Genomic DNA, 27,730 nt, shown 5'->3' on the forward strand with positions numbered 1-27,730 from the left:
GAGTCAGACAACATGGGATGCTCCCTCCGCTTCACTGTCAATCGCCACCACATCCTTTCCATCACTCTCCTCACATTTCCAGGGATTCCACCTCTTAGCATCCCAATCAGATCGTGCCACAGTCAAGGCCTTGTCATATGCAGTTGGACCTTAACCTGAGGCATAAGCAGAAGGCTAAGGTCACCCCCCCAAATGATTATCCCGCTCTTGCGCCTTGTCTGCCAGCCAGGAAGCTTGCAGAGTGGCAGACACCCGCAAAGCCTCTTCTCTCAACTTTCGACGTCAGGCGGGGCTGGTGGCCAGCGAAGTGCCCACAGGAGAGGCCAGCCCGCTGAGCCCCCTGCGCTATCCCTACCGGCCCCAGCGCGCTCTGCGCACTTCCTCCAACCAGCGCCGCGCAGCCCGCGCCTCCGGGGCGTCCCAGCTCACGCGGGGCCCACAGGCGTCCGCGCTACAAGCCCCCCCCTCCCCGCCCCGCGCATAGAGGCCTGACAGGCAACTTGGGGGTTCCCCTAAGATGCCTCCTGCCCGAGGCCCATTTGTTCCGTCTCCTGACTCAGCAACTGTTCCACCACCCGGTGAGTTCCAGGCGGAAGGTCGGAACCTCCCTGCCCGGAGGGCAAGGAGAGAAGCAAGGGAGAGGCAGTCACGCCAGACTGGTAAGGTGGCAGGTTGAATAAGCAGGGGAACCTACCGAGGCTTGTCCGGGGCTGCCGCAAGGGGAGTGCGTTTCCATCCCCGCCTGCAAGACTGTTGAGTTTATACAGGGTCGCTCACGGGGTGCCAGTCACGTACACAGCGCGGACCATTTCCTTAACGCTGGACTCTCTCAAGGTTGCGCCCTTGAAGTGCTTCCGGCTACAGGGATAGTGAGCGGAACACACGTTCGTTAGGAGGCCAGGAGAGGGAGGGAAAAGCCTCTCAGTTGCCCATTCCCCCCCGGGGCCAGCTCGCAGGTCAACCAGAGGTCACGTTCCCCCGTTGACGTCTTCCAGCCACTGGACATTTGGTGCTGCCCTACCTGAAACTATGTGGCAATGTTGTTTTGATAAGATCAGAAAGATGGTGACTTCTGTCGTGCCGCAATAAAAATTTGGCAAAACCGTTACCCATGATTCTTGGGGGACAGACCCTTTCCATACTAAGACTATGGCTCTAGGAGACATGTTTGGAAAATGTCAGTGTTGGTTCTGTGCGCTACGTATGCCGTGTAACAAGGTACTGAAAGGAGAGAATTCAAGCAAGAATTCACCGTGGCACGTTTCACAAGCAGAGAAGGAAAGAAAGTTCTGCTAAGGGGCGCCTGGGTGGGTCAGTCAGTTAAGCTTCCAACTCTTGATTTCTGCTCAGGTCAATGTCTCAGGGTTGAGTTCCGAGTCCTAAGAAGGGCTCCACACTGCCAATGTAGAGCCTGCTTGGAATTCTCAATCTCTCTCTCTCTCTCTCTCTCTCTCTCTCTCTCTCTCCTTCCCCTTACACTCTCTCTCTCTCTCTCTAAATAAATAAACAAGAAAAGAAAAGAGAAAAGAAAATTCTGCTAAAGGGAACTCTCAGTCCATTTGCTGACAGTGCAGAATTTGGGGGTAGGACAGAATTGGAAAAACCAACTGCTCTATTCCCCAAACAAATAAGATGACTCTACACAGCCTTTCTCCAGAAGCTTGGCTTAGGTATTCTCAAATGTGACTCAATCAGTGACAAAAGCAGATTAAGGATTGCCTCCTCACCAATGCCTCTTGTTTCAAATGGCCTCAAGGTCACAAACAGTAAATTGAGGGGAACACGGATGGTCAAGATCAGCAACCAACAAACAAATGAGAGTCTATACATCAACAAGACAGGAAGAGAGCTTTGAGCATGGTGGTTCTCAAATGAAACTTACTGGGAGCACTTAACTAAAAGTCTGCCTATAAGAGACAAGTTGGCATTACAAGTATGCCTTCCTGGGGCGACAAAACTTTCACAGCTTGCTCTCTTAGAGATCCAGCTAGGAAACCTGGGGACTGTTTTATGGGTCAGTACGTTAACCCCTAAAGCCTTTGCCCCTTGTGGCGTCCTTCTTTATCAATGCAATTCCCTTAAAATCTTAGTCAGAAATAAAAAGGCAAATATGGGAACCATAGAAACAATGAGCTACAGAATTTCACCATTGCTATGGATCAGTGATGTCTATGTCTTTCCCCATCTTCCATTTTCCAAACAGAAAAAATTGTATTAGGCTATTTTGATCCTACTCTACCATTCTTTATTGGATGTGCCATAGGAAGTAGAAAAGTGATATTTTTCTAGGTCATAGGGGATCCAGGAGCCACTTCTAAGCCTGTTGGAACATCAACATATCACTCAGAGATCCTGGACTTTGAGTTGGATGCAGTTTAGTGGATGAGACTTCAGTCTTTCTTTGTTACTCGGGGCAAGATGATGTGGTCTCTGTGGGAAGAAGGGTGCACAAGGCAGATTGGGTGGTCATAGCAGTAGATTTGGGTAAGTACTATTCTCCTATTTCTTTTTAACAGTAGAAACTTCCCTTGTGTTTTTGCTAGGCATGGGGTTGCTTGGCTACAGACTACATTTTCCAGCTTAATTTACATCCATTTCCTTTATTCCTATAAATTTAAAGTTTATTTATTGCACTTAAATATACATTAAGATACCATTCTCAAAGGGCCATCAAAGTAGACTGATTAATATATGAGGCTGTCTATAAGGAATGGTGGAATGAAGAGTTTAAAAATTAGTTGGATAACTCAGGCTGAAATAGTGTCAACAGGCAAAAAAAGACCATTATTTATCTGAAAATATTCAACAAGTTCTTTAGATAAGCCTTCATTTAATTTCTTTGTGAAGCAGTCACTTTAGTAATATTGCATTGGCCTTGATAAATGTAAGAACTGGTCTTTCTGTGTAAACAATAGTCACTTAGAGATCTAAAAATATGTGACTTTCTCAGCATATCTAAACTTTTATTAGACTTGGCTTACTGTGCATGTGTGCATATATGTGTTTATTTATTTTAGGATTATATATGTGTGTACACACACAGACACACACACATATTAGGGTTGTAAATGTCTTTTTGAAAGGCAGCAAAATTTTAGCTTGAAAAGATAAGTTCATATATATAAAATAGTTGATACCTCAATTAAGATAAGCAGTTATTAGAAAAGAATGAAAGGCTGTTTGAAATAGATTCATGAGAACTGGCCCAACAATTAATATCATATGCTTTGCTCATAATTTTCCTTTTTGGAAAACAATGAATAAACATAATGTCATGTCACAATTAAGTACAGAAAATCATGAAAGTAACATTTATTGTTGCCACTAAGACAACATTAAGTACTTTGGAGGAAGAACAAAGAAGCTGAGGAGACCCCGACTGCACAGTTCAGATAGTAGTATTGTTCAATACATCTCAAGGACAAAGACTGGGTGGTCTGAGGCTCATGCCTCTGCAATGCTGAAAGAGCTAACCAGTGTTATGTATTCAGTATGAGAGGAGATAGACCGTTTACTTAAAAAAAAAAAAAAAAAAGAACTTATATGGACTGTTTTTAAAATGTCTGACATAACAGTTAAGAATTTTAAAAATCATAAGGTTGCAGCTAAATAGAAAGAACAACACTTTTACAAAGACATAATTTTCACAAGGCAAATACATTTTTATCATCTTTTACATATAATGTGTTCTAATGCTCTATAAATCCAGATGGAATATGGAAGTGTTTGGTGATTCTAATTTTACTAAAGCAATTGTTTCATGAACAAAGAAAATAACTCAGGATTACAAGGATGGTAAACTATTAAGGAGATCTGTGGTTAGAAATCCATTTTATTAAATATCACATCAGATTTATTCCTTTACAGGACTTCTGGATAGAATATGAAGGACAGCATTTCTAAAACTGATTGAGTATTAAATAATTCAAAACTCAAGAGTTGTGATCAAACAGATCTGTAGGCATATGTAAGTACCACTGAGGTGAAAGTTCCAACCACAGCAATTAGACTGCAAATTAATGTCTGGAGGTAATCAATGGAGGAACTGGCCACGGGTCTTCACATCTGCATCATCTTTGTTTATTGCCGTTGCTGGGTATCACAGAAAAACCAACTCATTTTTCAAAGGCAGAGAAGAGATGTTTCCCTCAATTTAGGCATTCCTAAATTAAATTGGAATCTATAGGAAGTGATTCTGTGCTCAGATCTTAAGCTGATTTTTATTAATGTTGCTGGCCAGTAATGAAGATAAATGGTAGGCATATTCCACTTAAGTCGGAAACTACAAATGCAAGGTTGGGACAGTTGGGAGTGATTAATTATATTCTCTCTGCAAGGGTTCATGGGGGACTGGGGTTACCTCTTCTTCTGATGGTGTCTCTTTCCCTGACACTAGCAGCACTGATATAGGAATTGGGTATTTGACATTCTCTTCAGTATCCAAATGTGACTTAGAGGGATCATAATGAATGTTTCAAGGTGAGCCCATCTTGGACATGTTCCTTACATTCCTTACTGTGTATTATTCCCACTGGTAATTAAAATCCCAACAGTACCTGTTTTGGCAGTCATTAGTAGGATACAAGAACCTTCATTAACTTCTCATAAAGATAATTTTTCTGGATAACTGAGGGGTTAAATAGAAAAACCTGTTTTGTTTCAACCTAAGTGGCTAAAAAAAATCTTTGCGAAATGTATTAGTCTACTTTACAGCCTTGCTAAATAGGTATTGTAAAGATAATTTAATATTTCTTTTATGATTGATGACTTTACAGTGCCTTGGGGTCACTATGAATTGTTGTTGAGGTAATAAGCTGTAGTATATTGAACTCTAAATCTGAACTGACCAGATATTAGTTTATTTCATTGTGCTTTGCTTCTTTCTTCCTTACACAGAGTACAGAAAAGAAATTCACCGGTGTTATGATTCCAGTTAGAGCTTTTTATTATAAATGTGTGTCACATACCGTGTTTCTTAGGACAGGTGTGGCATGTAAAATATTGAAAGTTTTCAATGTTCCTGCCATACATCCTGAAATGGATGCACCCACAAAGCTGTTACTGAAGGTGGGACGCTACTCCCTGCCCCACTCAGTTTATAGGTACCTCCGTGCTTTTATATCCTCCCAAATTGCCATGATTCCAATCAGTGACGAAATAAGCACAATTGTAATTGAACTGTCAGTATTGCTAATGGTTCCATGGTCAAATTGGCAAGCATGACCGTTTGTGCTCTGAATTCTGATCTTTTAACCTTTTAATAAGGAGATAATAATAATGATTTACTGTCAAATTATGCTATCAATATAAAATACCATCCTCTAGAACAGTGGTGTCCCAATCCAAATACGCATATCTATACAAGCTTTCTCACCTTCTTTGGGAAAGACTGTAAAAACGCAGCACCTAAGACTGCTCCTAAAGCTTCTTCTTCAATGGTGTAGGAAGTAGCTGTTTCTGTTTTTGTTTTAGGATCTTTTCATTTTGTTCAGACAAAGGAACCACAACTCTAAAAAATTCTTGGGGAACAAATATAGAAACTACATAATGGAATAGGACTCCTCAAGAATACTATTTATAAGTTTTAAAGGGTTAATTCTCTTTGCACCATTGAAAATCAAAGAATGGAAACACCCATGGGAAATAACAGAATGCTGCGTGGTATTGGTGATGAGAGATATGTGAAGGTTGTTCCAAATGCTTCCATAACTTTTCTAACCTCAAAACCCAAAGTCCTTAGGCTTTCATTTTTGCTAAAATTTCACAACAGCACAACACACTCAAGAGTTAGGGAACTTTTGAAAATATCTCTTTTGAAAGAACAAAGAGGGGCACCTGGGCGACTGGCTCAGTGGGTTAAGAATCCAACTCTTGACCTTGGCTCAGGTCATGATCTCACAATTCATGATATCAAGCCCCGCTTTGGGCTCTGCCCTAACATCGCAGTGCCTGTTTGGGATTCTCTTTCTCTCCCTCTCTCTCTCTGCCCTTCCCCTGTGTATTCTCTCGTTCTCTCTCTCTCTCTCTCTCTCTCTCTCTCTCTCAAAATAAATAAATAACTTAAAAAAAAAAGAACAAGGAAATTCCTCCTTTGTTATATCAAGGAATAAGATGTGGGAAAGGAAGTAAGGGAATAAAGGATAAAAATCATGTGTGGATCACCTACTCTGTGAAGGACATTTTGATATGAACTTCCTGTATGTAACTGAATCCTCTTTTTAATCATGTGAATAATGTAATGTTAGCCCTTTATATATGTAGAAATTTATATACAAAGAAATTGAGATTTAATGGTATTAAGTAATCTGTTCAAGGTAATAATTTTTTAAATAGAAACAATAATAATTATCAATAGTTACTATTTATGGAAAGCCTCCTATATGTCTTTGTGCTTTACATACATTATATAATTTCATTTCCACCAGAACCAAATGGGGTAAATATCCCTCACTTTTTACAGAAGCAGACTGAGGTTCAGAGAGTTCTAAGTAACTCCCAATATCAAAGTAAAAGACAACTGCAATTAAAATTCAGATTTGACTGAGCCTAAAGCCTTTTTCATTTCCACTATACCAAACTTAAGTGGGAGAGATCTACATACCCTGGTTCCTGTAAGTATTAAGTCTTACAGATCCAATTCAGGTTGGTGCTAAATGGGAAGTTTTGCCCATCAATAAAAAATGGGATTTTCAGAATATGTAATGCACAACTTTAGGCATTAAAAGGGATATCAAAGGGTGCCTGGGTGGCTCAGTCAGTTAAGCGTCTGACTTCTGTTCAGGTCATGATCTCACCGTCCGTGAGTTCAAGCCCTGCATTGGACTCCGTGCTGACCCCTCAGAGCCTGGAGCCTGCTTTGGATTCTGTGTCTCCCTCGCTTTCTGACCCTCCCCCTCTTGCGCTCTCGCTCGCTCTCTCTCCCTCTCTCAAAAGAATAAACATTAAAAAAAAGTCTAAAGAGGGATATCAAGATGCATACAGCACAGTCTTTGCCTTGTAAGAATTTATGATCTGTAAAATACCCAGAAAAAAGACTAGCCTAGCAGGTTTATGAACTATACCAAATGGCTTCTAATAATAGCAAACATTTATTGAACACTTATTTGGTGCCAGACATTTGTTCTTAGATTTACCCGTATTAGCTAATTTATTCTATAAGCAAGATAGGTAGGTTGTATCATCATCCCACACCTCTCCTCCCCCATTTTAGATAAGAGAAAACTGAGACACTTCTCTAGCACTTAAGCTATGGAGATATTCTGAGGTTCGAATGGTCAATTTCCCTTAGGGGCATTAGTGAAAGATTTGGGGAAGTGGGAGAGGAGGTAGGCAGAGTTTTCCAGAGGCTTCAGAACAGATAAAAAACACAACAATAAAAATTTTATCAATTTCAATAGCTTGTTAAGCCCTTCAGTAATAGTGGGAATTTCCATAATGGAAAAATTCAGGTATCCTTGTATACTAGTGGACAGTAACAAGAAAAAAAGAAGTTTAAATTTAAACTTCTAGTTTATCATTTAAAATCCTACATATCTATATGTAAAAAGCATAGGACAAAAAATCCATTTTTTAATATGAAATTTATTGTCAAATTGGTTTCTATACAACACTGAGTGCTCATCCCAACAGGTACCCTCCTCAATAGCCATCACCCACCCACCCTTCCCTCCCACCATCAGTTTGTACCCATCAACCCTCAGTTTGTTCTCAGTTTTTAAGAGGCTCTTATGTTTTGGCTCCCTCAAAAAAAATCCATTTTTATTTAAATTTTAAAGGAATTATGGAAAGAACCCTTAGTAAAAAGACTGAACTCTTGGTTAATAGGAGAAAAAAGAGATGGGAGGAAAAGAATATAGATGACTTGAAATCATAATAAAATATCCAGGGGAAAATTTGGATAAGAAGCAGAAGTTTCATTGTTAGAACCTTCTTATTTTACTGAGGGTCTCTGGATAACCGAGACAATAATAGGTAAAACTCTTAAACTCACCCCAGCTCTAAGCAGAGTATCTTTTTTTCCCAACCCTGTGCAGAAGATGGCATGGGGTGGAGCTGAGCATGAATCAGAATTACTCTGCTTTGCTTAATTTTACTGAGTTTCATTGGAGAGCTAAGTAGCACGTATCATCTAATCTAAGAAACTGTCTATTGAATACATAACATTAGCCTAAATGCCACTAAGAAAGAAAAACTAAACTATCATAATCAAAATATGCCAGATACTTCCTTATCATCAATTATAAGGCCATCCTGATTTCAAAAATGTTAGAAGGTAAGCAAATGAGCATATTCTAATCAATGAAATAGTATACAAGCCAATTTTCAACCAGATCTTAACCTCAGTCAGTCTGCAAATCTTTTCTGGATTAATGAAAACCTCACTATACCTATGACCAGGCATAATTAAGGCTAGAAAAGTGTAATCAATAATTACTTGAAAAGAATAATATAACTAGAAAGAAATAGCAAACTGTTGTAAAGAGCATGGATTTTGTAATTAAACATGCTTGGCTTTTAACTCTGGCCCCATGCTGTATATATAAAATGAAAAAAATAATCGTTTAATCTTCAAATGTCTAATCTATAAGATGAGAGTAATAGTTGCTGGGTCATCAAGGTTCTTGTGAGGATTGAATAAATTCATTTACGTATAGTACTTACCACAATTTCTGGCACAGCGAATGATTCACTCAACAGACCCTCAGTAAAATAAGTGAGGATTTACAGGCTATTAAATCACGCCATCAGATGAGTTGTCAATATTAATATTAAAGGCACAAGGTTCTCTCTAATCCTATGAGTAAATTCATCGTCCCTTCCTTCCTCACTGATATCACCATATATTTCTCTAGTGATTGCGTGCCAAGGTATGGCACCAATGGAAATAAACATTGAACAAAACAATGAGTAACTTCCAAGCTGACTAATTTCTAGATAAACTGGTGAAATAAAAAATGCATTGATTATATCACAAATGCAAAAGTGAAGTATAAAATATTACAATTGATTTAATGAGTCCAAGATTTATGGGTAATATTTGGTGTCACTATTGGTGGCCACAAATTTTAGTATATTAGTTTTTCTGAAGAATAATCTGCTGTAAGATGGGTTTTGTTTGCTTGTTTTGATTTGTTCACGTCTCTTACAGTTATAATGATCTTTAGACTCAGATTTTGTTTCTCCCTAAGGGTATAACAGATTAAACTTTCTTATAATGTGGCTGATTACATTTCCCTACATTAAATTCATTCCGATCTCTGTTGTACTGGACTGTAACTTAGAAATGCTCTAGTAGACTTGATTTTTTTTTCTTTTTTTGTCAGTAATAGGTGCTGTCATAATGACTTGTAGCCAATATGAATAAGAAAAGTTTTGGAAAATCAGACCAACAAAATTCTGGGATGTCAAAAAACATTTAACAGGCAAATTTCCCTCTCAAAGAAAATGCTTTCATGAAAACAAGGAGGGTAATTTCTTGGAGAAACCAGCTTTGAAAAACAAGACACTTGAAATTTTTAAAGAAATGTCTTATTTTCAATTATATCATTGAAGCGAGGTTCACTTATTATATTTCATATCATTAAAATGAGTAGCTACCTGGAAACTTCAATATATGTTTAAGTTTTTAGTACTCTTTGGATAAATTCACATTGCCATGGTTAGAAATCATAAAAGTAATTTTGTTTATAGCAAGCCAAGTCAATGCTAGACCTAATGGCTATTTCTGGTAGTTGTTTAAAATAGATAATTAATTAAAACCAACTTAATCCAAGCCAAATGAAGTAGATTATGTGTATTGATATGAAGTACAATTAAGTAAATATTCCATGTAGCCACATCCACAGCCTTTGTAGGAAGTGTGGTGAATCAAAATTAAAGCAACTACCATCAGGGGCACCTGGGTGGCTCAGTAGGTTAAGAATCTGACTCTTGATTTCAGCTCACGCGGTGATCTCATGGTTCCTGAGGTGGAGCCCTGCATCAGGCTCTGCACTGTCAGTGGGGAACCTGCTTGGGATCCTCTCTCTCTCTCTCTCTCTCTCTCTCTCTCTCTCTCAATCTCTCTCTCTCTCTCTCTCTCTCTCTCTCTCTCTCTCTCCCCCCTCTGTCTGTATACCCCTGCCCCCACTTCAAAATAAATAAGTAAACATTTTTAAAAATTATAATAAAGAACTACCATCAGATAAAAATCACCTAATGCTCTATTGCTTAGAATTTTTGTCATAATTATTAAACATTCAACATATATAAATAAAACTGATATAAAATATAGATTGAACTCTGATTCTTGGATCCAATATGACATGTCGATGAAAGTGGTGCTTTTGAAAGTATCAAAGAAACAATATAAAACCACAGAGAAATTATTTCAATTCAAGCCTTGCTGGGCCAAACTAGAGTGTTTATGAGCCCCATGCCCCAGGTACATAAAGAAATGAAGATCAACTATCAGGACCTCTTATTTATTTTTTTAGTGCATTTTTTTTTTTTAATTAGAGAGAGTGAGAGAGAAATCTTAAACAGACTCCACACTCAGTGCAGAGCCCAACATGGGGCTTCATCCCATGATCAAGAGTCAGATGCTCAACTGACTGAGCCACCCAAGCATCCCAACTATCAGGACCTCTTAATCAGGAGATAACCTAAAAATAAATAAATAAATAAATAAATAAATAAATAAATAAAGGTAACCTGAGTTTCTGAAAGATGATTCTCCAGGACTTTGCAGAGATCTAGGGTAAAGTTCTGTACTTTATGTTTTTTATTTTTATATTTTGATGTTTTATTTATTTTTGAGAGACTAAGTGTGAATGGGGGAGGGGCAGAAAGACAGGGAGACAGAATCCAAAGCAGGCTCCAGGCTCTGAGCAGTCAGTACAAAGCCCAACATGGGGCTCGAACTCAAGAGCTGTGAGATCATGATCTGAGCCAAACTCGGCTGCTCAACCAACTGAGCCACCGAGGCACTCCGTTCTTTACTTTATTTTTTAAAAATGTCCCTATGATTGGGAATTATCCAGCAATGCGATTGCTTCTCTCCTCCCCCAGTTAGTAGCTATGACTGGGGGTACTGCTTGGAATGGCCCTCAAACTAGTCTTCCAACAGACTAGTTTAGATTATTCTAATAGAATAATGCATATCTTATGCAACCATCATAGTCTCAAAGGATGGCAGACATGTGGCCTAAGATTATCCAATTGGGTATTTTCTTTGGTGGACATGAATGAGGAAACATGTAGCCCTAAATTGGTGCTAAGTAGCCTTTTCATTCATGCCAATTCATTGCAGAGGGCAGATCCAAAGTGTTAGAGAGATGCAAGACCTTTTCTAAATTCTCCTCTATCTTTGAGCATTTTAGTTGCATGGTACAATAAAGTCCATTTAGTATTTAAGCCAATTTGTTATAACTTAAAGCATCCTAACTGAAGCAGAGGGATGGGCTTTTCTGTTCATCCAGTACCTGGCTAAAGTCAGTAAGCATGCTTTCCATTTTCCAAGATCAAAGGTAAGAATTACAGACCCAGAACATGCTGTACCCTGAGAGCAGGACACCCTCTGATTTATCATCCCACTGAAAATTTGGACATATTGAGCTACCAATTTGTGTCCTTCCAGCTTCTGCTGCCTAAGCAATCTGCTTTAAGTTATCACATGAAGTTGTTACAATGAAAGAAATTTCCTTCCTATCCAAGCAGATCTCGATATATTCTCTTAAAACAGCCAGAATGTCGATTTGAAAGTCAGGTTCCCCACCACCTTCTCACACTGCTCTCCCGCACCAATGAAAACCTTTGTGCCAAAATGTGAGCATTCCAGAAAATAACTGAGAATGGATAGGTTAATTCTTTTGCAGCCAAACTCCTGAGAATAAATAGAACACCTGAGACTTGTACTTCCATTTACTCTCTGCATTTTAAGGAGATCTAAGCTTAATCGTTTTCCAAGTAAGAAAGAATGTAGCCAGGGGCACCTGGATGGCTCAGTCGGTTAAGTGTCTTGACTTCAGCTCAGGTTATGATCTCATGGTTTGAGTTCCAGCCCTGCATCCAGCTCTGTGCGGACAGCTCGGAGCCTGGGGCCTACTTCAGATTCTGTGTCTCCCTCTCTGTCCCTCCCTGGTTCATGCTCTGTCTGTCTGTCTGTCTGTCTCTAAAATAAATAAATATTTAATTTTTTTTTTAGAAAGTAGCCAGGAAGAGAAAAGAGAACAAGCACATAGACGTCTCCCTCCCTTCAGCATCACCAAGATGGCTGATGCAGTCACCAACATTGGAATTCCAAACCAGTGAACATGAGCTTCCGTCTATCCCTCCAACCACAGTCTCCAGGACAGACTGGGAAACTGTAAGAATCTTCTAATAGTCCCCAATAGAGCCACTGATCTCATAAACACAGCCAACAAGGAGAAGTGTGTGCCTTTATTTTCTTGAACAAAGTATACATGGATACATAAACAGCCTCTCCATCCCTTAGTTCTCCATGTATTTGAAAACCATCAAGAGAAAAGTATCCCTCTGTGCTAGTGCACAGAAATAGAATGTTAAATTGAAATTTTCCTGTGGTGCCAGAATTAGCAAATATGAAAATCTCAATTGAGGTGTCAGATGAAGATACACATTTCCAGTAAACATTTAAATAAATATTTAAAACTTTTAATATAAATCAAACTCAATCACAGGGCATAAAAGGAGAGAGTTGTTCAGGTGCCCTGAGTCCCATTTCTCCCCAGAAAGAGGTTGACGGAGCATCAGCTATTCATCGGCTGTTAGTAAAAGAGGCTTCAAAAAGATTACTGGTAAGGACAAAAACCAAAATACAAATTAAAAACAAAATGACTGGGAAATCTTGGTATATGTTCACTTTCATTGAGAGACACCATTGCCCCCCTGACTTTTGACTTCACACAAAAGCTTCTTTCACAATGTTAAAGGACAGTTTGCTGCTGCATTGAGCAAAGGGTACATATTTGCCTTGAGCAAAAAGTAGTTCATGTGCACAGATGAGAGCTGAGGGTAGCTTATACTCAGTCCATCTAAGAGATGAGCAGTCCTTGACAGAGAGGAGCTGAACCAGATCCCTACCAATAGCACAAAGGGAAGTGGTGAGCCAGAGGAGGGAGGATTGTGTGTGAATTTCCAGCAACCCCTTGATCAAAACCCAGACCGATCAGAAATCAAAGTTAACACTCGAGAAGAGGAGGATCTTGGAAGGAAAGAAAATCCTGGCCGCGTCCTCCTCCACCAATAGCTTTCCAGTTGTAACAGGGCCTAGCTGAGGGAAGGGGGACATTTCGAGTTTGGGAGTTTTGAATTTTATGTGAGATATGACTTTCTAATTTCAGACTTTAGTAATTAAGAAGGACTCTTGGGGTGCGCCTGGGTGGCGCAGTCGGTTAAGCGTCCGACTTCAGCCAGGTCGCGATCTCGCGGTCCGTGAGTTCGAGCCCCGCGTCAGGCTCTGGGCTGATGGCTCGGAGCCTGGAGCCTGTTTCCGATTCTGTGTCTCCCTCTCTCCCTGCCCCTCCCCCGTTCATGCTCTGTCTCTCTCTGTCCCAAAAATAAATAAAAAATGTTGAAAAAAAAAATTAAAAAAAAAAAAAAAAAAAAAGAAGGACTCTTGGATATTTTATAGTTCATAAGAGAAATTTTGCAGAATTCTCTACTGGTCTTAATCTTCCACCAGTAGTTCTATAAATAGTATGAGTCTTGCTTACCTCCCAAACATGTTGAGGCTGGAGCAGCAGAAGTAGAACTAATGTTTCTGGTACACGTATTGTGTCCTGCGTGCTCTGATAGATGCCCCTGCTTATGTTACCCTGTGCCGCTCTTGGGGCATCCCTAGACAGGGTAGACCTCTGGACGTTTTTTTTTCTTTTTCCTAAGAGTGATTACAAAATTTATAGAAATAACCAAGTTTTCATTTGGAGGACTAGGGGCTTAAAAACTTTTCTCATTGAACATAGTTGAAAGGGAAGATGGACATCCATTATAAAGGTATTTAATAATTTTTAAACATTATTGAGGATTTTAAAATATATTCATATAAGATCCTTGAGAAGGAGGAAAAGCTTTCTGTTAAGAACATCTCAGCACTACCAAGAGATCAAGAAATAATGGAAGGAAAGCCCCTTGGAGCAAAAGGCTGTCCTTTATCTGGTGGGGTAAAAGCTGCCTATTTTGGAGCAGCGGCAATATTCTAATAGCTGACGGTAGAATTCAGGTTTGGGCAAAACACGAAAGACAGTGAGTGAGACTTTAAACAGACCTTGTGGAAAGAGAAGATTTGTTGAATACGTGAACAATATCCCATATATAATACCTAAGCTTTTGAAATTTGTTGTAATCAAACTGTTTCCTCATATTCATATAATTGGATTTAGATAACAATGAAACCTCACAAATATATAAAGTAGCACATGCTTGTTTACTACTATAAAAGTCTGGTATTGTTATCAATACACATTGTAAGACTATAGCCTTGTTACTTCCAAAGGGCTCAAAGAAAAGTAATTATTTCAAGGTATTTCTGTGAAGTAGGTAAGAGAGCTCATTATTATGAAAATAAATAAGGATTTCAACAGATTTGAAATGATTTTCCCAACTTCACACAATGAATTGACTCATGGCAGCTAAAATTAACTGCCTCTTTCTTGATTTCTAGCTCAGTGCTTAAGAACATTAGTAAGCCTGTTTACCATTTTTTGGTACAATCTTTAAAATGTACAGTCTGTATTCATTTTCAGTAATTCAACAAGTATTTATTTGGTACTTATTCTATCCAAGCGCTGTGTTAGAAGATGTCATGGGGATTTAAAGGTTATAAACTATCAAACACCTATAAATGTTAAGGATGCTGGTAATTGTGAGAAATCTCATTAAGTGATTTAATTTTTTACTAGTACATTATTTCAATATTATGTTTTCTAAGGATGGAAGAAGGGAATATGGACCTATAAAAGATTTTGTTGATTCACTTTCAGGTTCTACTCAGCCAACCTACACTCTAGCTCAGTGATTATGAACAACAACAAAAATGTTTTATTTTGGATGCTAAACGTTTATTCTGCTTTCATCCAAATATTTAATTCTTTATTTGACTATATTTTTTTAAGATAGAACTGAACTTTACAAAAATTTTAGTTGCTTTGCATTGCTCTTGCTTTTTGTTATTTTTTTATACATTAATTTGTTTTTATCTCACTACAATTGACCAAGAAGTGGTTCTTTCTGTGTTTTTTTTTCTAATCACAAAATAGCATTAGCAGAAATCAACCTAGAATGGATTCATGTAGTCACTGATGCCTCTTTCTCTGTGTTAGTTGAACCATGAACTTTTTTTTAAATTTTTTTAATTTATTTTTGAGACAGAGAGAGACAGAGCATGAACGGGGGAGGGTCAGAGAGAGAGGGAGACACAGAATCAGAAGCAGGCTCCGCGCTCTGAGCCATCAGCCCAGAGCCCGACGCGGGGCTCAAACCCACAGACCGCACCGACTGAGCCACCCAGGCGGCCCTGAACCATGAACTTTTTAATCAACATCCACTGTGTAGCATATGGGTAAAGATGTAAAGATACCTTTAGTTGTCCCCTTTTTACAAAATCATTAAAAAACCAAACTCATAGACTATGTCAGAAAGGCTTATTATGCTGTCTGTGCTGTTTGTACAAACCAACATGGTTTCTCCACACTTAACCTCCCCTATTTTCAGTGGCTGAAAGCCTGACCATTGCTTTTCTCTGAATCCCTTGCCAGTTGGATTCCAGATTATATTTTGCCAATGAGAGGCATTCATGCAGGATTTGAAAGGTGCAAGAGAGAAAGCACAATTCATATAATTGTTCCTACATCAAGATGGGTAGAAACATGGTCTTCAGCAGATTTGAGCTTCTGCAGTGACCTCCAGGTGTTTCCTAGTGAATCACCTACTTTAGTATTACATTTGTATAATTACTAGTAATTTTTTGTCTCTTGAAACTCCCTGCCACTCTGTAAGGTAGTGGTGAATCTGAGAGTTAACAGAGCTCTCCCATGACCTTTGCTTTTCCAGGCATTCTAGCAATTAGGAAAGCTTCTAATGCCCTCTACTAAATCCTCTCCTGTCTGAAATATTTCAAGTAGCTGCTCTTGTCCAGTAGGAGCCTCTGAGAAAATATTTGGTACTGAAGTGGTCCTAAAAATAGACTTTGAAAATGAGAAGGATCTGGGATAGTTTGTGCCTAATTAAATTTGAACTTAACGTAACCTCAATGTCATGGTCCATGGCATTCAAAGACTTTTAAATAATCATTAACTTATCACTATTGTTGTCTGAAATGAAGTGGCTATTAAAGGCAAGGATTTGGGATACAAAGAGGCTGTATAATAAAACAATGGGTTGTAAGTGATGACTATAGGGCCTATAGGGTAGCCTATCTGCTTCTGATGTATCACTTCTTTCTACAAAGAGAAATTGAAAAGCTCAGGATTTTACTTTATTTATTTATTTATTTATTTATTTATTTATTTTAATCTTTTTATATAGAGAGAACGTGAGCAGGGGAGAAGGGCAGGGGGAAAGAGAGAGAAAATCTTAAGCAGGCTCCACATTCAGCGTGGAGCCCAACACAGGGCTTGATCCCACAACCCTGGGATCATGACCTGAGTCAAAATCAAGAGTCAGATGGTCAACCAACTGAGCCTCCCAGGTGCCTCAAAAAGCTCAGGATTTTTAATTTTCAGTTCATAGCATAATCAGAAAACAAAAGAGGTTCTTAAAATTTCTCCTATTCTTATAGCCAAATATATGGCTGATATATTTGAAAACTGAACTCAAAGTCTGATGATGCATATTTCAGAATTACAAAGCCCATTGAATTCACAGCTTTGCTTGGTATCTTATATGAAAGTTAGGGTACTTATTGAAAAAAAGTGGGGATTTGAGGTAGATTCTGACAGATTTGAGACTTCACATTCTACTGTGCCTTCTTGAAAGTGGAAGAAACCCTTTCTCCCCTGTCTGAAGAAAGCATGAAGACTATACTTGAGAAAATGACCTTGCTCGGGATTGCTGACTCTGCACAAGATATGTCTCATCAACTTGCACTGCTTCCAGACTCATAACTACACTCAGATCACAGAAGAATGGGTATGAAGTCTTACTTCAGAGAAGATAGCTTATCCATCAAAAACACTGGAAGATGTTGCTAATTTATATTGATGAAAACCTGGGGCGAAATGGTATGAATGGATCCTGAGGGTCCTAGAACAGGGAGACAGAAACAAATTGTTGGAATAAGTCATATTTATCACCATGATTGCACTTTCCTGGAATTTGTGGATCAAAGATGTTTGCTGTTTGAGTATGCAATTGTGGTTCACCAGATTACTTGGTCAATAGACTAAAATTTGAACTCCATAGTGGTCGAAGCTAGATAAGATTCAAATGCAAGAATTTCTAAGATATAATGTAGATGAAGGTATACAAAGAAAGACAGAATGCTAGTACTGATTTATCAAGTGTGACCTGCCATTCATCTCCTCATTGTGTTACCTGAATGGGCTACAAGGACATTCCTTTATCAAAGCACTAAGAAACACCCCATAATGCCACGCATGATTATAACAAGTAACTTAATTGAAACAGGCTTCCTAAGTTCAGTGGGGGATAATGAGATAACTGTCTCCTTACAGAGGCCAAGTGGCTGTTCTTAAGCTTGAAGACCAGAGACAAGTGGGCATGATTCCCCAAATGGGCAGCAGGTTAAAATCAGAATGAGTTCAGCCACAAGAAACATTGGTGGAGGTGAGTAGACCATAGTGTCCACTGGACTGAAACAGAACTGCTTCTTACTACCTACTTGATTTTTATAATTTAAACATTTTAGGTATCATTTTCAGATTTGGGGAGCAATAGAGCTATGGCCTCTCACCCAGTTTTCATACTCAGAGGCCTTGGGATGAAGAATATACCAGGTTCTTTTGAAGAAGTACCCTGTGTATGTATAAAATAATAAACTTGAGCCTTCCTAGAGATTCCTCAAAGGGACCTATAGTTACCAACCAGAGTGATTTTACATTATATAAAATGAGGTAATAGCCTCACTTTTTTTTAATGTTTATTTTTGTGACAGAGAGAGAGAAAGAGAAAGCACGAGTGGGGGAAGGGCAGAAAGCGAGGGGGAGACACAAAATCTGAAGCAAGCTCCAGGCTCCAAGCTGTCAGCAAAGAGCCCGATAAGGGGCTCAAACCCATGAACTGTGAGATCATGACCTGAGCAGAGGTCGGATGCTTGACCAACTGAGCCACCCAGGTGTACCTCCTTACTTTTTGAATGCATAGTAGGCAAAAATAAAGTCTGCCAATGCCAGAATACCCACACTGGTTCTTTCACTTGTGGGATATTGGGAAGGGATGATTATTAGTCCCTGACACTATCTTCTGTCTTCCAAATTGTAAAGTAAATTGAAGGAGGGCACAGACTCATGCACCAAAACAGTACCAGAGTTAGGCAGAGAGAGGATTCCTATCATATCTACATTTAACTGAATTGATGGCCACAGAGAAGGACAGTAGATTATTATAAACGTATTCAGGAAGTTACTCCAATTGCAGCTGTTTCTCCAAACGTGATCTCTTTTTTGGCATAAATGAACACCTCCTGAGATGTGCTGTTTAGCTATTGATCAGGCAAATGCTTTTTCAATATGTTATTAAAGAAAAAAACACAGCAAAGAGATTTGGTTTCTCTTAGTAGGGCAGCAGTATATCTTCACTTCACCTCAGGAATAGGCCAACTGTCGCCTTTCTGTCATAATCAAATCCCCAGGACCTGATCATTTACCTATCACATAGGATGTTTTGTTGATCCACTACATTGACAGTGGTGGCTTGCATTGTCCGTGATGGAAAAATGGTCTGTGTAAACTTCTCTTAACTTGTCATGAATCCTGTCCAAAAGACTTGTCTCTTGTGTTTGAGCAAACAGTGTCCTGGGACTTTGGGTTATGAAAAGGCACTAAAATAAGAGAAAGTAAGCTACATGATTTGTTGTAACTTTTAAAAAATCAATTTTTCTTTTCTTCTTTTGGTATCTCCAGAGAGAAGAGTTTTAGAAAAGTTCTGGGACTTGAGGAAAAGAGATGACAGAGAAAGGCCTCCATAGAGAATGAGAGCATCAGTCAACCACAAAGCACAAGGCACAGAGGCTGTCCTCAAAAGAACGATGGAGTCCATGAAGGGAATCCCTGTGGCTTCGAAAGGGTGATATCTGAAACTGGTATGCAGGAGTTAGGTGTTACTGCTCCCTGCTAGCACCGTCATCCATTAACTTCCTACATTTGAGAAGATCTCCATACTTTGTAAAAATGTACAACATATGGGTATTTCTAGTGCTGCACCCATCACCTGGCACGTAGTAGTTAAGAAAAAAGAAAAGGGATAAATGACTGGATTAGTGGAGCTTTGGGGAATGTCTACATGACATTTGGACTGTGCCTTGGATGAAGTATGAGGAGGGAAGGCTGTTAGATATGTAGATAAAACAACTATAGGTTAAAAAAAACAGAGAGCAAAAAAGATTCAGAGTTCAGAGTAGGCAGTGTATCCAGCACCATGTATTTAGGCATACGTACCTTGTGCCATTTGAGGAATCCTTAGAAATACTGGGGAAGGAACGACACTGAATTTCCATCAGTGGGTTGGGATGGAAGCTCGTGTAACTGTATGAGAGTATCAAAGGAAAGGTTGGCTTCCAGAGGCTGTAAGACTTGGGGATGTTAGGCAACATGTAATAGATTCATTTCAGCTATGCCTCATAAATGTGCACTCAGCTTCGCAAGAGTTATAAATTACTGACCTAGCTCTTGTCTGCAAAGGGAAAATGCAAAACGGAAGGTGCACAGTCCGATTTGAGGTCAAACCAGTGTTCCACTGAACAGAGAAGCCCTACCAGCAGCCTATGTATAAATGCCATCTGATAGTCTTTTACATTTTATGTTGGACCCTTGAAAGAAGAGGATCCCACTCCACTGGAGACTGAACATTGTTATTTGCCATGGGTGCACAAGAACCCGGAGCAAGTCATGAATGGGGCACTAAGTCTGTTCGTGCAGGGGCCCAGATGGAGAACTATGTCTGTGGGAGCAGTGTTCCCAGGCACACAGATGTTCTGCCTTCTCGTAGCTCTCAGAAGGGCGGTCCACTCAGACATAGCCCCTATTTTCTCTGTTCTCCGAGGAGGCCCAGGGGATGAGTAGCAGAATGGTGGTACCAGGGCTATGGAAACATCCTACTCCCATGTCAGTTAAAAAGCAAAATGTTGTATGACAAAGCTTCACTGTAACAAAGGACCAAAACATCCTTTCTGGATGTTTCCTCTCCAAGAGTTCTAAGTTTGTTTTTATATCTCAGTACACAGCTTGTGCTAAGCACTAGCAGACTGGGCTCAAATTTTCACGGTAACAAAACTGAGGTGTACAAATAGTAAATTACTTTATTTCTCCATAACTGAACTGAATTTGGCCCCCGAGCCAAATTTCTGCTGATAGTGGTGAATTTTATGTGGAAATCGAGGCTCACTCTCTCAAATCAGTGATTACTTAGTACTTTCAGTTATAAATTCATGCTCTTTTTGGTAACTTCTCAGACTATCACAATGTGTCCCCTTCTCTTTCACATCTCTCTCCAAGGGCCATCTATATTCTGAGTGTCTGTGTGGCGGGGGAGGAGGGTATACCATCTTAAGTTTGGAAGAAAGACATTTAATCTAGAATAGTGCTTTTCAAAGTGAGGTCCTCAACCCGCAATATCTGTGCCACCCAGGAACTTGTTAGAAATGTCAATACTTGGACCCCATTCCACATAGACCTACTGAATCAGAAACTCTGGATGAGCGGTCCAGGAATCTGGGTTCCAACAGGGAGTCCAGCTGCTTCCTATGTTCCCTCACCGTTGAAAGGTTTGGTCCATAGTGATCAGCATCCACCCACCTTGATTTCTGATGAGAGGTATGATCATGGCTGGCCTTTGGTTTTGTGGCACCCCGCTCATTGCATGCATGACTGAAAATGCCCTTCTCTGCTCATGGGCCAAATATGTGCTCATTCTGCTTCCTCCTTAGCTTGACCGGGTGCCAGACTTACCCGTCACAGAGCTTGCAACACTCTTACATGCTGTTCTGTAGCCATTTCTAGTTTCCAACTTGTGTTCCATGCTCCATATAGAGTTTATCTCAAGAGTTGAGGTCTCCCTACTGTATCTGGAATCTGTGAGATGCATCTCTTTCATGGATTCCCCCAAACATCAGTGGAGTTTTGATCATCTGTACTCATCAGGGATTGACCTGAGGAGAGGGCAGGATGGAAGCCCAATCAATGGAGGTTGATTCTCAACCTCCTGAGCCTTAATTTATTCTGCTATTCGTTTCTTTACCTTTCCTCTCCTTCTTCTCCAATGTCAGGAAGTTGTCTTTTAGTTTGTTTTGTTTTTTTTGCGTGTGCTTCCGGTGGAAAGGAAAAAAAAAATCCTGGCTAGACACATAGACTTCTAAACCTACCCTTTTTGATAAGACCCATGCTGTTTATACAAATCTTTTTTTTCTCTCTCTCTAATAATGTCCACTTTTATTATTGAAAAACTTAACCTGCAATTCTACTGGCCCATAAAAAGTTTCAAAACCTTAGCATTGACTGGTTTTTTGCATCTTTGTTGCAATAATCCTCATTTTCTTTTAGACAATGATACCCCTAACTGAATAGAGGGAGATAAAATATAAGGATGTGTAGAAAAGCAAATCCATTAATTAAAATTTTAAGATATTATCGCACCACACCTGAATTAGAAACACTGAAAGTTTCTTAAGTATACTACCTGATTCTAGTCACTTCACACTGAAATCCTTCTATTAACTAATTCTCCTAAAACACTCCTTTTAACATATCATTTTCCTCCTTGGGTTCTTTCAATAGGTACCTTTTAGCAGAAGTTATAGACAAATATTGATGCTAGAATTCATTTTCCATGCACATGTACAATATTTGAAAATGAATGAATGAATTCCAAACCATGACTGACCTGGTCTTTACTCTTCTACTAAACAGTATTTCTAACATATCACTTACTCCCACAATACTAAGCCTAATTTACATCATAAAGAGATTTCATATTAAAAATGTAGTCCCCCTTGGTGGGCTCAGCCTAACTCCTGACTCCAGGACCTAGCATCAATCTTCAACTTTGGTAAGGAAAATTTAAGCAACATCAGACCAAAACTCCAGACTCAGAATCAAGTCACTCCAATGGCCCATCACGCCCTGTTACAATAAGGTTTCTGCTTTATTCTCAAGAATCAGTCTTTATCGGGGCGCCTGGGTGGCACAGTCGGTTAAGCGTCCGACTTCAGCCAGGTCACGATCTCGCGGTCCGTGAGTTTGAGCCCCGCGTCAGGCTCTGGGCTGATGGCTCGGAGCCTGGAGCCTGTTTCCGATTCTGTGTCTCCCTCTCTCTGCACCTCCCCTGTTCATGCTCTGTCTCTCTCTGTCCCAAAAATAAATAAAAAACGTTGAAAAAAAAAATTAAAAAAAAAAAAGAATCAGTCTTTATCATAATTCCCAGTCATTATATGTTTGGCTTTCTTTCTATTGAAATTCAGCAATGGCAGTAACATTAAGTATTCAATGATACTGTTATAATTCATTGGGGTTTTTCCTTTTTTAAAAAAAATGTTTATTCATTTTTGAGAGACAGAGCATAAGCAAGGGATGGGCAGAGAGAGAGGGGGACAGAGGATGTGAAACAGGCTCTGCCCTGACAGCAGCGAGCCCCAATGGGGGGCTCGAACTCATGAACCAAACCGCAAGATCATCACCCAAGCTGAAGTCAGACATTCAACCGACTGAACCACACAGGTGCCCCTGGGATTGTTCATTTTATTGGTGCTATTAAAGTATTTCCAATGACATTTGCAAAATCAGGTTTTTCTCCCTTCACTATAGCACTGGTGCTCTGATGTGACCCAAAATGTATTTCATTTGCTAGGATTTCACAGGGCTAGAAGACTGAGCCCTCTTTAGTAATTTATTCCAACACTATGGATTCAATAAAATGGTTATATCTAAATTTAGAATAATCATAATTTATATACTTGTATAGTGTAATATTTGGCTTAAAGGGTTTTTTTTTCATTAAATGTAATACATAAAGGTTACAATGCAGTTTCTACATTACATTTCTAGTCTTCTGTATTTCATGTTTCACTGCTATATGAGATTCAAGGGGAGCTATCATAGCTCTTTAAAAATTCCTCATAACAGACAGAGTCAAACTTTCTACAATTCCGGCTGTTCTGTTTGATGACAAAATCATTCCCAACTGTTGTCCCAAGTATTATAGAGTGTTTCATTGTAATGATGTGTCCTCTTCTGTTCTATATCACCACTTCTCAATGCACTTCTGTAGGGGGATTGTGGCAATACAGTAGTGCTTCGTGATTACTTTGTGGTTCTCTGTGACTCCTTTGAAACCCTCTTTTTCTCACTCACTCTCCCTCCTGGCAGCCTTTCAGGTTGGAGAAAGATCCACTTGTTCAAAATTACCCATATAGCCATGCGTTGAATTAGTTATAGAGAAAGGATCTCTGTTAAAATCGAATGACTCCATGATAGCCACATTCTGGTCTCCCGGAGAGCTGCATGAAAAACTAAAGACATAGATTAGCTAACATTCTCTTATAAATATAACGTATGAAATGCACATTCAAATGTGTGTACCTAATATACTTCTACTATGATCGTGCTAATTCTTACAAAGTTGTTTTAAAAATCTGAAATATATTATGGTATCTAAAATAATTATAAATAACTCAGATTTTATGTCACAGAGTACCATTTTGAAAACACATATATTTTAGAATATTTGTATTCAGCGCATTTTGAAAAGAATCAAGGCCATTTTTTAAAAGTATGTAAAATAGTATACCTATAGAGAAGCTAATGTGAGACCATTTTTAACCTACAATGATTTTACAGCCAAATAATAGGGCTTTGAATAAAAGAACTACTATAATTAACTCGGTTGTCAATGAAAGCAATTTTTCCAGGGCATCTATTCATACTTTGAAATATTTATAAATACTCTAGACTTTTGTCATTACTATGGCTCTTTAGAAAATAATACCTATTTGCACCTGAATCTTTCTTTAATCCTTCATTAAGGAAACTATTAAAATTATTTATCAGATGTATTATAAGAAAATAGCATCATGTAACTAATATTGTGACAAGAACTTTTGGAGACGTTGGTGCTTTTTATTTGCAAAATGAAAACCACAGTTACAACTGTTCTTATGTCAACAAAATCTATTTCATTGTCTGTCTTAAACTGTTATCTGAACTGAGAGCAGCTTTCTGACCAAAAAGGTCTTTACGTTAATTTAGTATTTCGGCTCTGACAAAAATTTACTAAAGCTAAAGAATTTACTTAAATTTAAAAGTCGCCATCAACACATTCAGTAGATTCACCAGGTATAGGAAAAAGATTTTAATGATGAAAATTATAAATTGCACTCTTACACACAGGTCTATTTACCAAATCATAGATTAAGAAGTTGATTTTTTAAAGTTTCTCTATAACGTAGACAAATATATCTTCCCTTACTTATTTTTTTACGTAATTAGCTTTAAAAAAAAGTCAAGATGAAATATTCATAGCAGTAAAACTGAAATATGAAAGCACTAGAGTATACTTTAAAGAGATTATGGAATTTTGTATTAAAATGTTTCTAGTCTTTAAGTCTTCAATGAAACGGAAAAGACACTAAGCCTTGCTGAGATAAAGTCTTCTTCATACCCTGCTGTTGAGAAAGAGCTCCACTTTTCTTCACCCCATGCTGCTTGGGATGTAATTGCTTGGGAAGGAGAGACTAAAGAGGGAGAGTGTGCAGAGGGGATAGTAAGGGTTCATGCTCCTGGAGCTTGCACTTTCTGACATACCAACATCACCGGCCCGGCCATACCGCACATATCTGGTGAAGGTGGCCTGGGTCGCACCCAGGAGCAGCTGAAGCCAGGTTATAGGAGAGCATCCAAAGAAGGAATAGAAGAGGATGCTAATGTGGCAATTACATGAGCTTCTAACTGGGAAATTAGCAAGCAATTCAGTCTTCAAAAATAAATCTATGTGAACCAACTAAAAGAGCAGTTTTGTTAAGTGAATGTAAGAACATTTCCTTTCGCTCCAAATGTTTGGCATCATGTGAAAAAAGCTGTTGATCAAAGGTCTAGTTTTATTTTTAGAACAGAAAAGAGAATGTAGTTTGGGTACAGTGTGTCTGAAAGAGAGAAAAGAGCCTGGCTAAAAGATTTGACCCCAAACTTTTTCCTTTCTTATAATGCGTATGTACAGCATGCGAAACAATGGTGGAAATAATTAAGCTGGTGATAATTTTTCCATCTTTATACTCTTAAAAGGCACATCAAATTTTTTGATCATGCTGGAGTTAAAAAAATTATTATTTTCTAGCTAAATTTAAGGGTCATCTATCCCCTTTTAATCTATAAAGGACACTCTTATTATCACGAGGCCTTCTTTACTGCAAAGAGATGTTATGAAAAAAGACTGCATGGGGAGATGAATTTTATTCCCTATAGACCCCTAACAGTTTTGCTATACTGATTTCTACCACTTTATGAAGTGTATGTCCTCCGGGCAACTTAGCTATGCAGCTGAATTTCCCAGATGCCAGACTGTAGGCTAGCACCCTTTGCAGCAAATTTTTACTAATTCACAGAATGTTTATTTCTGGGAAGGGATTCAATTTTCATCACCTGATGCAAACTTGTGGCTCTCTGCTCGTGGCCCAAGAAATCCTGGTGGTCAAGCAATAAGATCCAGAGTTCAGCCACTCAGGGCTCAGGTCCCTGCTCCTACTGGGTACCACTCCCTCCTTACCTCCTCCACCTCCTCCTCCTACTCCTGTCTCTCCTAGGATTTTCAGGTGCTTCATTGAACATGAGTGGTGTAGTATCTGTGCTTTAAGTTTATCCAACCTTGATTACAGGCTTATTCCGAACTAGACACTGGCCAAGACAGGAAAGTCTCAAGGTAAGTAAGAAACTAGCCCTTGCCCTGAAGAGTTTATGGTAAACTGGAGCTCATCCAACTCTAACAGACAAGGGAGAACTATCCACAGGGAAGGACCGCATAGCACTAGCCACCAAGGTTTCAATCATAAATTCCTGGAGGGGGTGTCCTTGAGCTAGTCTTGAAAGATGAGGACAGGAGCACCTGGGTGGCTCAGTCGGTTAAGTGTCCGACTTCAGCTCAGGTCACGATCTCGCGGTCCCTGAGTTTGAGCCCCGCGTCGGGCTCTGGGCTGACGGCTCAGAGCCTGGAGCCTGCTTCCGATTCTGTGTCTCCCTCTCTCTCTGACCCTCCCCCGTTCATGCTCTGTCTCTCTCTGTCTCAAAAATAAATAAACTTAAAATAAAAAAAAAAAATTTTTAAAAAAAGAAAGAAAGAAAGATGAGGACAAATTGGTCCCTTGATGAAAAGTGGAAAGGGCTTTCAGGCCCAGATTATAGTATAAATAAAGATCTCAAAGGTTACAGTACTGTTATGTGTCCCCCCAAATTCATATGTTGAATCATTAATTCTCAACATGACCGTATTTGGAGATAAGACTTACAGAAATAATTAAGGTTAAATGAAGTTATAAGGGTAGGGTCCTAATCCAACAGGATTGTTGGCCTTATAAAATGAAGATTGACCTCTCTCTCTCTTTCCCTCCCTCTCTCCCCCTCTCTCCTCTGTCTTTCTCTCCCGAAGCACACACACTGAGGAAAGGACATATGAGCACACAGCAAGAAGACCATTTGCAAGCCAGGAAGAGGGCTCTCACAAGATCCCAATCATGCTGGCGCTCTGATCTCTTCCAACCTCTCGAACTGTGAGAAAATAAATCTCTATTGTATCTCCACCCAGTCTATGGTGTTATGGTAGTGAAAACAGATGAAGACCGGTGCTCCCATGCATTTGGGCTACTTTAAAAAGGACATTTATTAGACTGTGAAGCTTGAGGCCAGTAATGGGTGAGATGATACTGGAGATGTAAGGACATTAGAAAGAGGAGAAAAGAAGGAGAGAGGGAATAGAAACAGACATCACTCCCCATAGAATCTTTGGATCAGGAGGAAAGGGATCATTTCTAGGGCTCCTGGCAGCACATTATGAATTTTGGCATCCATAGAAGGGAACCCTTAGCATCCCCCACTTCCTTATCATTCTGCATGGTGCATGCAGAAGGGTCAACTTCATTCCATTGAGCTGGTTTCCCAGACCCACTGGAATTCTGATTCACTTCCACCTTGGCTCCATAACACAAAGAAACTGGAGAATTTAGGAATACTTCTCTTGGCCTTCAACCCGTGACCATAGTGTTCCAACAGCTGTTGCAAAATGTGATGGCAGAGAATGAAGCTAATACTGAAAACTCAAAATAATTGGCATTATTAGGATAATAAAAATGCAGCAGCTTAAAAACTCTAATCTCCTGGTAAGAGGACTATGTATAAATATAACACTGGCAAAGTTTACATAGTGATATGAATTATGGGATGGAGAAAGAAATAGATAAAAGAAGCCCAATTAATAAACAAGGTCCTCTGTGTTACTATTTTGATTAATGAAAAATAGTTATGAATATATCTTAATAATGATGAAATAGCCACTAACAGAATTAAACACAGGAAGTCTG

At 39.2% G+C, this 27,730-nt stretch overlaps 1 long non-coding RNA gene across 1 annotated transcript; it reads left to right on the plus strand.

The window, feature by feature from the left end:
• Positions 1–402: 402 nt before the first annotated feature.
• On the plus strand, positions 403–27,130 carry LOC131490245 (uncharacterized). Its single transcript, XR_009251001.1, has 4 exons — positions 403–578; positions 17,673–17,784; positions 19,080–19,258; positions 26,803–27,130. It is a non-coding gene; the product is annotated as an uncharacterized LOC131490245 (long non-coding RNA).
• The last annotated feature ends 600 nt before the right edge of the window (positions 27,131–27,730 follow it).

Source organism: Neofelis nebulosa, chromosome 11 (assembly GCF_028018385.1).
Source record: "Neofelis nebulosa isolate mNeoNeb1 chromosome 11, mNeoNeb1.pri, whole genome shotgun sequence".
NCBI lineage: Eukaryota > Metazoa > Chordata > Mammalia > Carnivora > Felidae > Neofelis > Neofelis nebulosa.